Source organism: Pseudophryne corroboree, chromosome 1, assembly GCF_028390025.1.
Source record: "Pseudophryne corroboree isolate aPseCor3 chromosome 1, aPseCor3.hap2, whole genome shotgun sequence".
Lineage (NCBI taxonomy): Eukaryota > Metazoa > Chordata > Amphibia > Anura > Myobatrachidae > Pseudophryne > Pseudophryne corroboree.
The window spans coordinates 718,194,532-718,205,551 of NC_086444.1; the positions used below are offsets into that span (position 1 = coordinate 718,194,532).

An 11,020-nucleotide genomic window follows, 5' to 3' on the forward strand; every position below is an offset into this window, starting at 1 on the left:
TTCTTACAATTCTCAACACCTTGGGTATGAGAGGAAGAGGAGGAAACACATAGACCGATATGAACACCCAAGGTGTCACCAGAGCGTCTACCGCTACCGCCTGAGGGTCCCTTGACCTGGCGCAATACCGCTTTAGCTTTTTGTTGAGACGGGACGCCATCATGTCTATTTGAGGCAGTCCCCACCGATCCGCGATCTGTGCAAAGACTTCTTGATGAAGTCCCCACTCCCCCGGTAGCAGGTCGTGCCTGCTGAGGAAGCCCGCCTCCCAGTTGTCCACCCCCAGGATGAACACTGCTGACAGCGCGCTTAAATGGCCTTCCGCCCAGCGTAGAATCCTGGTCGCTTCTGCCATGGCCACTCTGCTCCTTGTTCCGCCTTGGCGGTTTATATGAGCCACTGCCGTGACATTGTCTGACTGAATCAGAACCGGTCTTCTCCGAAGTAAGTTCTCCGCTTGACGCAGGGCGTTGTATATGGCCCTCAACTCCAGGACGTTGATGTGGAGACAAGTCTCCAGACTTGACCAGAGACCTTGGAAATTTCTTCCCAGTGCCACTGCTCCCCAGCCTCGGAGGCTTGCGTCCGTGGTCACCAGGACCCAGTCCTGAATGCCGAACCTGCGACCCTCTAGAAGGTGAGCACTGTTCAGCCACCACAGGAGAGATACCCTGGTCCAGGGAGACAGGGTGATCCTTTGATGCATTTGTAAATGGGACCCGGACCACTTGTCCAAGAGGTCCCATTGAAAAGTCCTCGCATGGAATCTGCCGAAAGGGATGGCCTCGTATGAAGCCACCATCTTCCCCAGGACCTGCGTGCACTGATGCACTGAAACCTTCTTTGGTTTCAATAGGTTCCTGACCATGGTCATGAGTTCCTGAACCTTTTCGATCGGAAGAAAAACCTTTTTCTGGTCTGTGTCTAGAATCAGGCCCAGAAAGGTCAGACGCGTTGTAGGAACTAGCTGGGACTTCGGTATATTGAGAATCCAGCCGTGTAGCTGCAACGTCTTCATGGACAGAGACGCGCTGTCCAGCAACTTCTCCCGAGATCTCGCCTTTATTAGGAGATCGTCCAAGTATGGGATAATTGTGACCCCCTGCCTGCGCAGGAGCACCATCATTTCCGCCATTACCTTGGTGAAAACCCTCGGGCCCGTGGAAAGCCCAAACGGCAACGTCTGAAATTGGTAGTGACAGTCCTGCACTGCAAATCTCAGGAACGCCTGATGGGGGGGGGGAATATTGGAACATGAAGGTATGCATCCTTTATGTCCAGGGACACCATCCAATCCCCCCCCTCCAGGCTGGCGATGACCGCCCGGAGTGATTCCATTTTGAACTTGAACCTTTTCAAGTACAAGTTCAGAGATTTTAGGTTTAATATGGGTCTGACCGAACCGTCCGGTTTCGGGACCACAAACAGGGTTTAATAATATCCCACTCCCTGCTGGAGATGAGGAACTGTGACAATCACCTGTTGAACATACAATTTTTGGATTGCTGTCAACACTGACTCCCTCTCTGACGGGGAAGTCGGCAGAGCCGATTTGAAAAACCGGCGAGGAGGCAAGTCTTCGAATTCTAGCCTGTAGAAACAATCTCTAATGCCCAGGGATCCACCTGCGATTGAACCCAGACGTGGCTGAAAAACCGAAGATGAGCCCCCACCAGATCTGCCTCCCCCCGGGAAGCCCCAGCGTCATGCGGTGGACTTTGCAGACGCAGGGGAGGATTCTGGTCTTGGGAACTAGCTGTGTGCAGCTTCTTTCCCCTGCCTTTCCCTCTGGTAACAAAGGACGATCCCCGCACCTTCTTGTTTTTATTGGAACGAAAGGACTGCATTTGATAATGAGGTGCCTTCTTAGTATGCTGCGGGGGGACATAAGGTAAGAAAATAAGAATTTACTTACCGATAATTCTATTTCTCGGAGTCCGTAGTGGATGCTGGGGTTCCTGAAAGGACCATGGGGAATAGCGGCTCCGCAGGAGACAGGGCACAAAAGTAAAGCTTTTACAGGTCAGGTGGTGTGTACTGGCTCCTCCCCCTATGACCCTCCTCCAGACTCCAGTTAGGTACTGTGCCCGGACGAGCGTACACAATTAGGGAGGATTTTGAATCCCGGGTAAGACTCATACCAGCCACACCAATCACACCGTACAACTTGTGATCTAAACCCAGTTAACAGTATGATAACAGAGGAGCCTCTGAAAGATGGCTTCCTAAACAATAACCCGAATTAGTTAACAATAACTATGTACAAGTATTGCAGATAATCCGCACTTGGGATGGGCGCCCAGCATCCACTACGGACTCCGAGAAATAGAATTATCGGTAAGTAAATTCTTATTTTCTCTATCGTCCTAAGTGGATGCTGGGGTTCCTGAAAGGACCATGGGGATTATACCAAAGCTCCCAAACGGGCGGGAGAGTGCGGATGACTCTGCAGCATCGAATGAGAGAACTCCAGGTCCTCCTTTGCCAGGGTATCAAATTTGTAAAAATTTACAAACGTGTTCTCCCCTGACCACGTAGCTGCTCGGCAGAGTTGTAATGCCGAGACCCCTCGGGCAGCCGCCCAAGATGAGCCCACCTTCCTTGCGGAATGGGCCTTAACAGATTTAGGCTGTGGCAGGCCTGCCACAGAATGTACAAGTTGAATTTTGTTACAAATCCAACGAGCAATCGACTGCTTAGAAGCAGGTGCACCCAACTTGTTGGGTGCATACAGTATAAACAGCGAGTCAGATTTTCTGACTCCAGCCGTCCTTTAAATGTATATTTTTAAGGCTCTGACAACGTCCAACAACTTGGAGTCCTTCAAGTCGTCTGTAGCCGCAGGCACTACAATAGGCTGGTTCAGGTGAAACGCTGATACCACCTTAGGGAGAAAATGCGGACGCGTCCGCAGCTCTGCCCTATGTCGAATGGAAAATTAAATAAGGGCTTTTATAAAACAAAGCCGCCAGTTCAGATACTCTCCCGGCCGAAGCCAGGGCCAGTAACATAGTCACTTTCCATGTGAGATATTTCAAATCCACATTCTTTAGTGGTTCAAACCAATTGGATTTGAGGAAATCTAAAACTACATTTAGATCCCACGGTGCCACCTTAGGCACCACAGGAGGCTGTATATGCAGTACTCCTTTGATAAAAATCTGGACCTCAGGGACTGAGGCCAATTCTTTTTGGAAGAATATTGATAGGGCCGAAATTTGAACCTTAATAGATCCCAATTGGAGACCCATAGACAATCCTGATTGCAGGAAATGTAGGAAAACGACCCAGTTGAAATTCCTCCATCGGAGCACTCCGCTGCTCGCACCACGCAACATATTTTCGCCAAATACGGCGATAATGCTTCGCGGTGACTTCCTTCCTTGCCTTTATCAAGGTAGGAATGACTTCTTCTGGAATGCCTTTTCCTTTTAGGATCTGGCATTCAAACGCCATGCCGTCAAACGCAGCCGCGGTAAGTCTTGAAAAAGACAAGGACCCTGCTGAAGCAGGTCCCTTCTCAGAAGTAGAGGCCACGGATCGTCCGTGACCATCTCTTGAAGTTCCGGGTACCAAGTCCTTCTTGGCCAATCCGGAGCCACTAGTCTTACTCCTCTTTGCCGTATAATCCTCAATACCTTTGGTATGAGAGGCAGAGGAGGAAACACATATACCGACTGGTACACCCAAGGTGTTACCAGCGCGTCCACAGCTATTGCCTGCGGATCTCTTGACCTGGCGCAATACCTGTCCAGTGTTTTGTTGAGGCGAGACGCCATCATGTCCACCATTGGTTTTACCCAACGGTTTAATAGCATGTGGAAAACTTCTGGATGAAGTCCCCACTCTCCCGGGTGAAGGTCGTGTCTGCTGAGGAAGTCTGCTTCCCAGTTGTCCACGCCCGGGATGAATACTGCTGACAGTGCTATCACGTGATTCTCCGCCCAGCGAAGGATCCTGGCAGCTTCTGCCATTGCCCTCCTGCTTCTTGTGCCGCCCTGTCTGTTTACATGGGCGACTGCCGTGATGTTGTCCGACTGGATCAACACCGGTCTTCCTTGAAGCAGAGGTTCCGCCTGGCTTAGAGCATTGTAGATTGCTCTTAGTTCCAGAATGCTTATGTGAAGAGACTTTTTCAGGCTCGACCACACTCCCTGGAAATTTCTTCCCTGTGTGACTGCTCCCCAGCCTCTCAGGCTGGCATCCGTGGTCACCAGGATCCAATCCTGCATGCCGAATCTGCGGCCCTCCAATAGATGAGCCTCCTGCAACCACCACAGAAGGGATACCCTTGTCCTCGGCGACAGGGTTATCCGCAGGTGCATCTGAAGATGCGACCCTGACCATTTGTCCAACAGATCCCTTTGCACGGAATCTGCCGAAAGGGATTGCTTCGTAAGAAGCTACCATTTTTTCCCAGGACTCTTGTGCATTGATGTACAGACACCTTTCCTGGTTTTAGGAGGTTCCTGACCAGGTCAGATAACTCCTTGGCTTTTTCTTCGGGAAGAAAAACCTTTTTCTGAACTGTGTCCAGAATCATCCCCAGGAACAGCAAACGAGTTGTCGGCATTAATTGGGATTTTGGAATATTCAGAATCCATCCGTGCTGCTTTAGCACCTCTTGAGATAGTGCTAAACCCATCTCTAGCTGTTCTCTGGACCTTGCCCTTATTAGGAGATCGTCCAAGTATGGGATAATTAATACGCCTTTTCTTCGAAGAAGAAATATTATCTCGGCCATTACCTTTGTAAAGACCCGAGGTGCCGTGGACAAACCAAACGGCAGCGTCTGAAACTGATAGTGACAGTTTTGTACAACGAAACTGAGGTACCCCTGGTGTGAGGGGTAATTGGAACGTGGAGATACGCATCCTTGATGTCCAAGGATACCATAAAGTCCCCTTCTTCCAGGTTCGCTATCACTGCTCTGAGTGACTCCATCTTGAACTTGAACTTCTTTATGTACAGGTTCAAGGACTTCAGATTTAGAATAGGCCTTACCGAGCCATCCGGCTTCGGTACCACAAAAAGAGTGGAATAATACCCCTTCCCTTGTTGTAGAAGAGGTACCTTGACTATCACCTGCTGAGAATACAGCTTGTGAATGGCTTCCAAAACCGTCTCCCTTTCTGAGGGGGACGTTGGTAAAGCAGACTTCAGGAAACGGCGAGGTGGCTCTGTCTCTAATTACAACCTGTACCCCTGAGATATTATCTGCAGGATCCAGGGATTTACCTGCGAGTGAGCCCACTGCGCGCTGTAATTCTTGAGACGACCGCCTACCGCCCCCGAGTCCGCTTGCGAAGCCCCAGCGTCATGCTGAGGCTTTTGTAGAAGCCGGGGAGGGCTTCTGTTCCTGGGAAGGAGCTGCCTGTTGCTGTCTCTTCCCTCGTCCTCTGCCTCGTGGCAGATATGAATAGCCCTTTGCTCTCTTATTTTTAAAGGAACGAAAGGGCTGCGGTTGAAAGGTCGGTGCCTTTTTCTGTTGGGGAGTGACTTGAGGTAGAAAGGTGGATTTCCCGGCCGTAGCCGTGGCCACCAAATCCGATAGACCGACCCCAAATAACTCCTCTACGCATCGCCTGTCCACTGTCGTGTCCATAAAGCTCTTCTGGCCGAAATGGACATAGCACTTACCCGTGATGCCAGTGTGCAGATATCTCTCTGTGCATCACGCATATAAAGAAATGCATCCTTTATTTGTTCTAACGACAGTAAAATATTGTCCCTGTCCAGGGTATCAATATTTTCGATCAGGGACTCTGACCAAACTACCCCAGCACTGCACATCCAGGCAGTCGCAATAGCTGGTCGTAGTATAACACCTGCATGTGTGTATATACCTTTTTGGATATTTTCCATCCTCCTATCTGATGGATCTTTAAGTGCGGCCGTCTCAGGAGAGGGTAACGCCACTTGTTTTGATAAGCGTGTTAGCGCTTTGTCCACCCTAGGAGGTGTTTCCCAGCGCTCCCTAACCTCTGGCGGGAAAGGGTATAAAGCCAATAACTTCTTTGAAATTAGCAGTTTTTTATCGGGGCACCCCACGCTTCATCACACACGTCATTTAATTCTTCTGATTCGGTAAAAACTACTGGTAGTTTTTTCACACCCCACATAATACCCTGTTTAGTGGTACCTGTAGTATCAGCTAAATGTAACATCTCCTTTATTGCCAAAATCATATAACGTGTGGCCCTACTGGAAAATATGGTTGATTCGTCACCTTCACCACCGGAATCAGTGCCTGTGTCTGGGTCTGTGTCGACCGACTGAGGCAAGGGGCGTTTTACAGTCCCTGACGGTGTTTGAGGCGCCTGGACAGGCACTAATTGAGTGTCCGGCCGCCTCATGTCGGCAAACGACTGCTTAAGCGAGTTGACGCTATCCCGTAATTCCACAAATAAAGGCATCCATTCTGGTGTCGACCCCCTAGGAGGTGACATCCTCATATTTGGCAATTGCTCCGCCTCCACACCAATAACGTCCTCATACATGTCGACACACACGTACCGACACACAGCAGACACACAGGGAATGCTCTATACGAAGACAGGACCCACTAGCCCTTTGGGGAGACAGAGGGAGAGTCTGCCAGCACACACCAAAAAGCGCTATATATGACAGGGATAGCCTTATGATTAAGTGCTCCCTTATAGCTGCTTTTATATTAATATATTGCCATTTATTTTTCCCCCCCTCTCTGTTATACCCTGTTTCTGTAGTGCAGTGCAGGGGAGAGACCTGGGAGCCTTCCTGACCGCTATTTAGTACATTTAGGCAGGGGTAAATATCTCCATATAGCCTCTGGGGCTATATGTGAGGTATTTTTAGCCTTTTTAAAGGTTTTCATTTGCCTCCCAGGGCGCCCCCCCCCCAGCGCCCTGCACCCTCAGTGACTGCCGTGTGAAGTGTGCTGAGAGGAAAATGGCGCACAGCTGCAGTGCTGTGCGCTACCTTAAGAAGACTGCAGGAGTCTTCAGCCGCCGATTCTGGACCTCTTCTTGCTTCAGCATCTGTGAGGGGGCCGGCGGCGTGGCTCCGGTGACCATCCAGGCTGTACCTGTGATCGTCCCTCTGGAGCTTCATGTCCAGTAGCCAAGAAGCCAATCCATCCTGCACGCAGGTGAGTTCACTTCTTCTCCCCTCTGTCCCTCGTTGCAGTGATCCTGTTGCCAGCAGGAATCACTGTAAAATAAAAAACCTAAGCTAAACTCTCTAAGCAGCTCTTTATGAGAGCCACCTAGAATTGCACCCTTCTCGGCCGGGCACAAAAATCTAACTGGAGTCTGGAGGAGGGTCATAGGGGGAGGAGCCAGTACACACCACCTGACCTGTAAAAGCTTTACTTTTGTGCCCTGTCTCCTGCGGAGCCGCTATTCCCCATGGTCCTTTCAGGAACCCCAGCATCCACTTAGGACGATAGAGAAATTCGACTTACCAGCCGTAGCCGTAGAGACGAGATCCGAGAGGCCGTCTCCAAACAACTCCTCCCCCTTGTACTGCAAGGACTCCATGTGCCGCTTAGAATCGGCATCTCCCGTCCACTGCCGGGTCCACAGGAGCCGCCTAGCAGAAATAGACATAGCATTTATTCTGGAGCTTAATAAACAAATGTCTCTCTGCGCATCTCTCATATACAAGGCAGCATCTCTGATATGCTCTAAGGCAGGCTTTCCCAACCACGGTCCTCAAGGCACACCAACAGTGCAGGTTTTAGTGCTATCCAGGCTTCAGCACAGGTGACTTAATTAGTAGCTTAGTTATTTTGATTTAACCATCTGTGCTGCAGCCTGGATATCACTAAAACCTGCACTGTTGGTGTGCCTTGAGGACCGTGGTTGGGAATGACTGCTTTAAGGTCATTTGAATGGTATCCCTATCTAAGGTGTCAATCTCCGTAGATAAGGAATCTGCCCATGCCACAACCGCACTACAAACCCAGGCCGACGCCATAGCCGGTCTAGCAATAGTACCTGAGTAAGTGTAAATGTGCTTCAAGGTAATTTCCTGCCTGCGATCAGCTGGTTCCTTGAGGGAAGCCGTATCCTGAGAAGGCAGTGCCACCTTTTTGGACAAGCGTGTCAGCGCCTTGTCCACTTTTGGTGAAGATTCCCAGCGTATCCTATCAGTTTGTGGAAAGGGATACGCCATAAGAATCCTTTTGGGAGCTTGTGGTCTCCTATCTGGAGATTCCCAAACCTTTTCGCACAATTCACTTAATTCAAATGATGATGAAAAAGTGACTTCAGGCTTTTTCTCTTTATACATGTGTACCCTCGTGTCAGGGACAGGGGGTTCCTCAGTAATATGCAAAACCTCTTTAATGGCCATAAGCATCTTCATAGTCGACACTAGAGTCAGACTCTGTGTCGGTATCTGTGTCATCGATCTGGGATATGGTGCGCTTCTGAGACCCCGACGGGCCTGGAGGCACAGGGACAGGCATGGACTGGCTACCTGACTGATCCCTAGCTTCTGCCTTGTCTAACCTTTTATGCAATAGATTGACATTTGCATTCAAGACATTCAGCATATCCACCCATTCCGGTGTCGGCGTTGCCGACGGCGACCTGACATTCAAACACTCCCCCTCCACAGTAAGCGAGCCTTCCTCGTCAAACATGTCGACACACGCGTACCGACACACTTCACACACACACAGGGAACCCCTTTTCTGAAGACAGTATCCCTGTCAAGGCACTTTGGAGAGACAGAGAGAGTATGCCAGCACACACCCCAGCGCAAAAACCCTGGAGATCACACAAATAGTTTTTTCCCCAGCAGCGCTGTGTAATATGTTAACCGCCAAATATGTAACACCCCCTCTTTTAAGCACCCTTTCACCGTGTGTAAGCAGGGGAGAGTCCGGGGAGCTTCCTCTCAGCAGTGCTGTGGAGAGAAAATGGCGCTGGTGAGTGCTGAGGGAGAAGCCTCGCCCCCTCGGCGGCAGGCTTCTGTCCCGCACAAACTTAGTAAAATATGGCGGGGGCTCTTTTATATACATGTACAGAGCCCACCTGTACATGTATATAGTCTTTTTGCCATGCAGAGGTTTATATTGCGGCCCAGGGCGCCCCCGCCCCCTTTCCTGCGCCCTGCACCCTGCCAGTGACCGGAGTGTGTGAGGTGTATGGGAGCAATGGCGCACAGCTGCAGTGCTGTGCGTTACCTCAGTGAAGCTGAAGGCTTCTGCCGCCTGACGACTTCTGTCTTCTGGCTCTGTGAGGAGAACGGTGGCGCGGCTCCAGGGGTGGACGCCCAGTAAGAACCTGCGTTCACCCCCTCTGGAGCTAATGGTGTCCAGTAGCCGAGGAAGCAGAGCCTATCTTTGACAAGAAGGTCTGCCCCTCTCTCCTCAGTCCCTCGATGCAGGGAGCCTGTTGCCAGCAGTGCTCCCTGTGAAAAAGTAGTAAAAATCCATACAAAAATGCTTCTAGGCAGAGAACTCTGGAGAGCTCTCTGCAGTGCACCCATCTTGCTCTGGGCACAGTGTAAAAACTGAGGTCTGGAGGAGGGGCATAGAGGGAGGAGCCAGTGCACACCCAGAATCCAAAGCTTTCTTAAAGTGCCCTATCTCCTGCGGAGCCCGTCTATTCCCCATGGTCCCTACGGAGTCCCAGCATCCTCAAGGACGTTAGAGAAATATAATTTACAAACATGTTCTTCAGGTATATGGCCATAGAAGCCTCAATCCCAATTTAAAACACACCAGATGTGTGACAGGATAGTCAAGCAAGAACTCGTCTGACACACCATAGCAAAACATTTGTTCTGAAAGGTGTATAATCAGCTATGATACATGGACACATCATAAACACTCATCAGAGTGACATGCATCAAACCGAATAGACAATCGTTGTAAATAAGGACTGAAGGGACTAGCAGCTTGCTGAGCAGGGTCACACACCGCTGCTGGCACATACTACACACATACTGCCCTTTATTTATGTACGAGTGTGATGAAGGACATGGGTGAGACAGAGGAGGGGGGCAGATGTGCCATGTAGGAGTAACAGTGATGTATGGCCAAAATTCATCAGAGGAGATGGGATATATGTACTGGCATTACATCTGAGGAAGGACGCGTACAGCAGGTACAATGACATGCTATAGCGTATATACATCACACTGTACTCTGTCAATAAGAAGGATCTGTTATCTATCAGCTACCGGGACTACATGGACAGAGCAGAGGGGTGAGAGGTGTTTGTGTTACAGGCACTGGGGGGCGGGGAGCGTAGGCGGGTATCAGCCGTCTGAAATGAACGGACCTACAGCACCTGAGTATACATGCTATATGTGTGTGTATAGATAACCCACCGCCTACCCCACATTTGGGTTCCTCACTTGCCTGATACCCGGTCTCCCAAATTTCGGTTTGTTCCGCGGTGCCAATATGGCGGCGCTGCTGTATCTCGCTCACCCTCCCCTTTCACGCTCGGTTCTCGCAGTGCATGACGGGAACAGCCTGCAACGTCACTTCTTTCGAATCAATACAGGAAAAGCCGACACAACGCGTCTCCATAGCAACCGGGCCGGCGCCGGCACTGCTGCGCGTGTGTATGTGTATTGAGCCGTGGTCCACTACTCGAGTTCTGGCTACCCACGGGATTGCTTAACTAAGAAAGTGGCAATCAATTAAAAGAAAGAAAACAGCGTAGGTGCTTTTATGGTTTTGCAACGTTACAATAAAGTTAGTTGAGCACTTTACACCTCGGATAGCGGGGGCAAAGTACAGCTTGTTTTCAGATTTTTATCTTCCTTTTTTCCCCCAAAAATATTAGTGTTTTCAGCTCTTTATTCAGCAATACAAAGAACAATGGTATCAAAACACTGCATGAACATACAGCTGGTGACCAGCAGAGGGACCCTGATTTCTCGCATTCTTTTAAGGGGATCCGGCCTGAAGATCGACAATGTTTAGGTCGACAGTCACTAGGTCGACAGGGTCAGAAGGTCGACATGTTCTAGGTCAAAAGGTCTTTTTTAAATTTTTATTTTTTTTTACTTTTTC

General features: G+C 49.9%; 1 protein-coding gene across 3 annotated transcripts in view; it reads right to left on the reverse strand.

The window, feature by feature from the left end:
* The window catches only part of FZR1 (fizzy and cell division cycle 20 related 1), a 366,770-nt gene extending 356,185 nt beyond the window's left edge, over window positions 1–10,585 (reverse strand). Inside the window, exon 1 of one of the 3 annotated variants that reach the window (XM_063915431.1) lies at window positions 10,358–10,585. The gene's annotated coding sequence lies outside the window, so the exon portion shown is untranslated. Of the gene's footprint in view, window positions 1–10,333 lie in introns of all 3 variants that reach the window. The other 2 variants (XM_063915413.1, XM_063915422.1) reach the window with 2 other exon arrangements.
* Window positions 10,586–11,020: the final 435 nt, after the last annotated feature.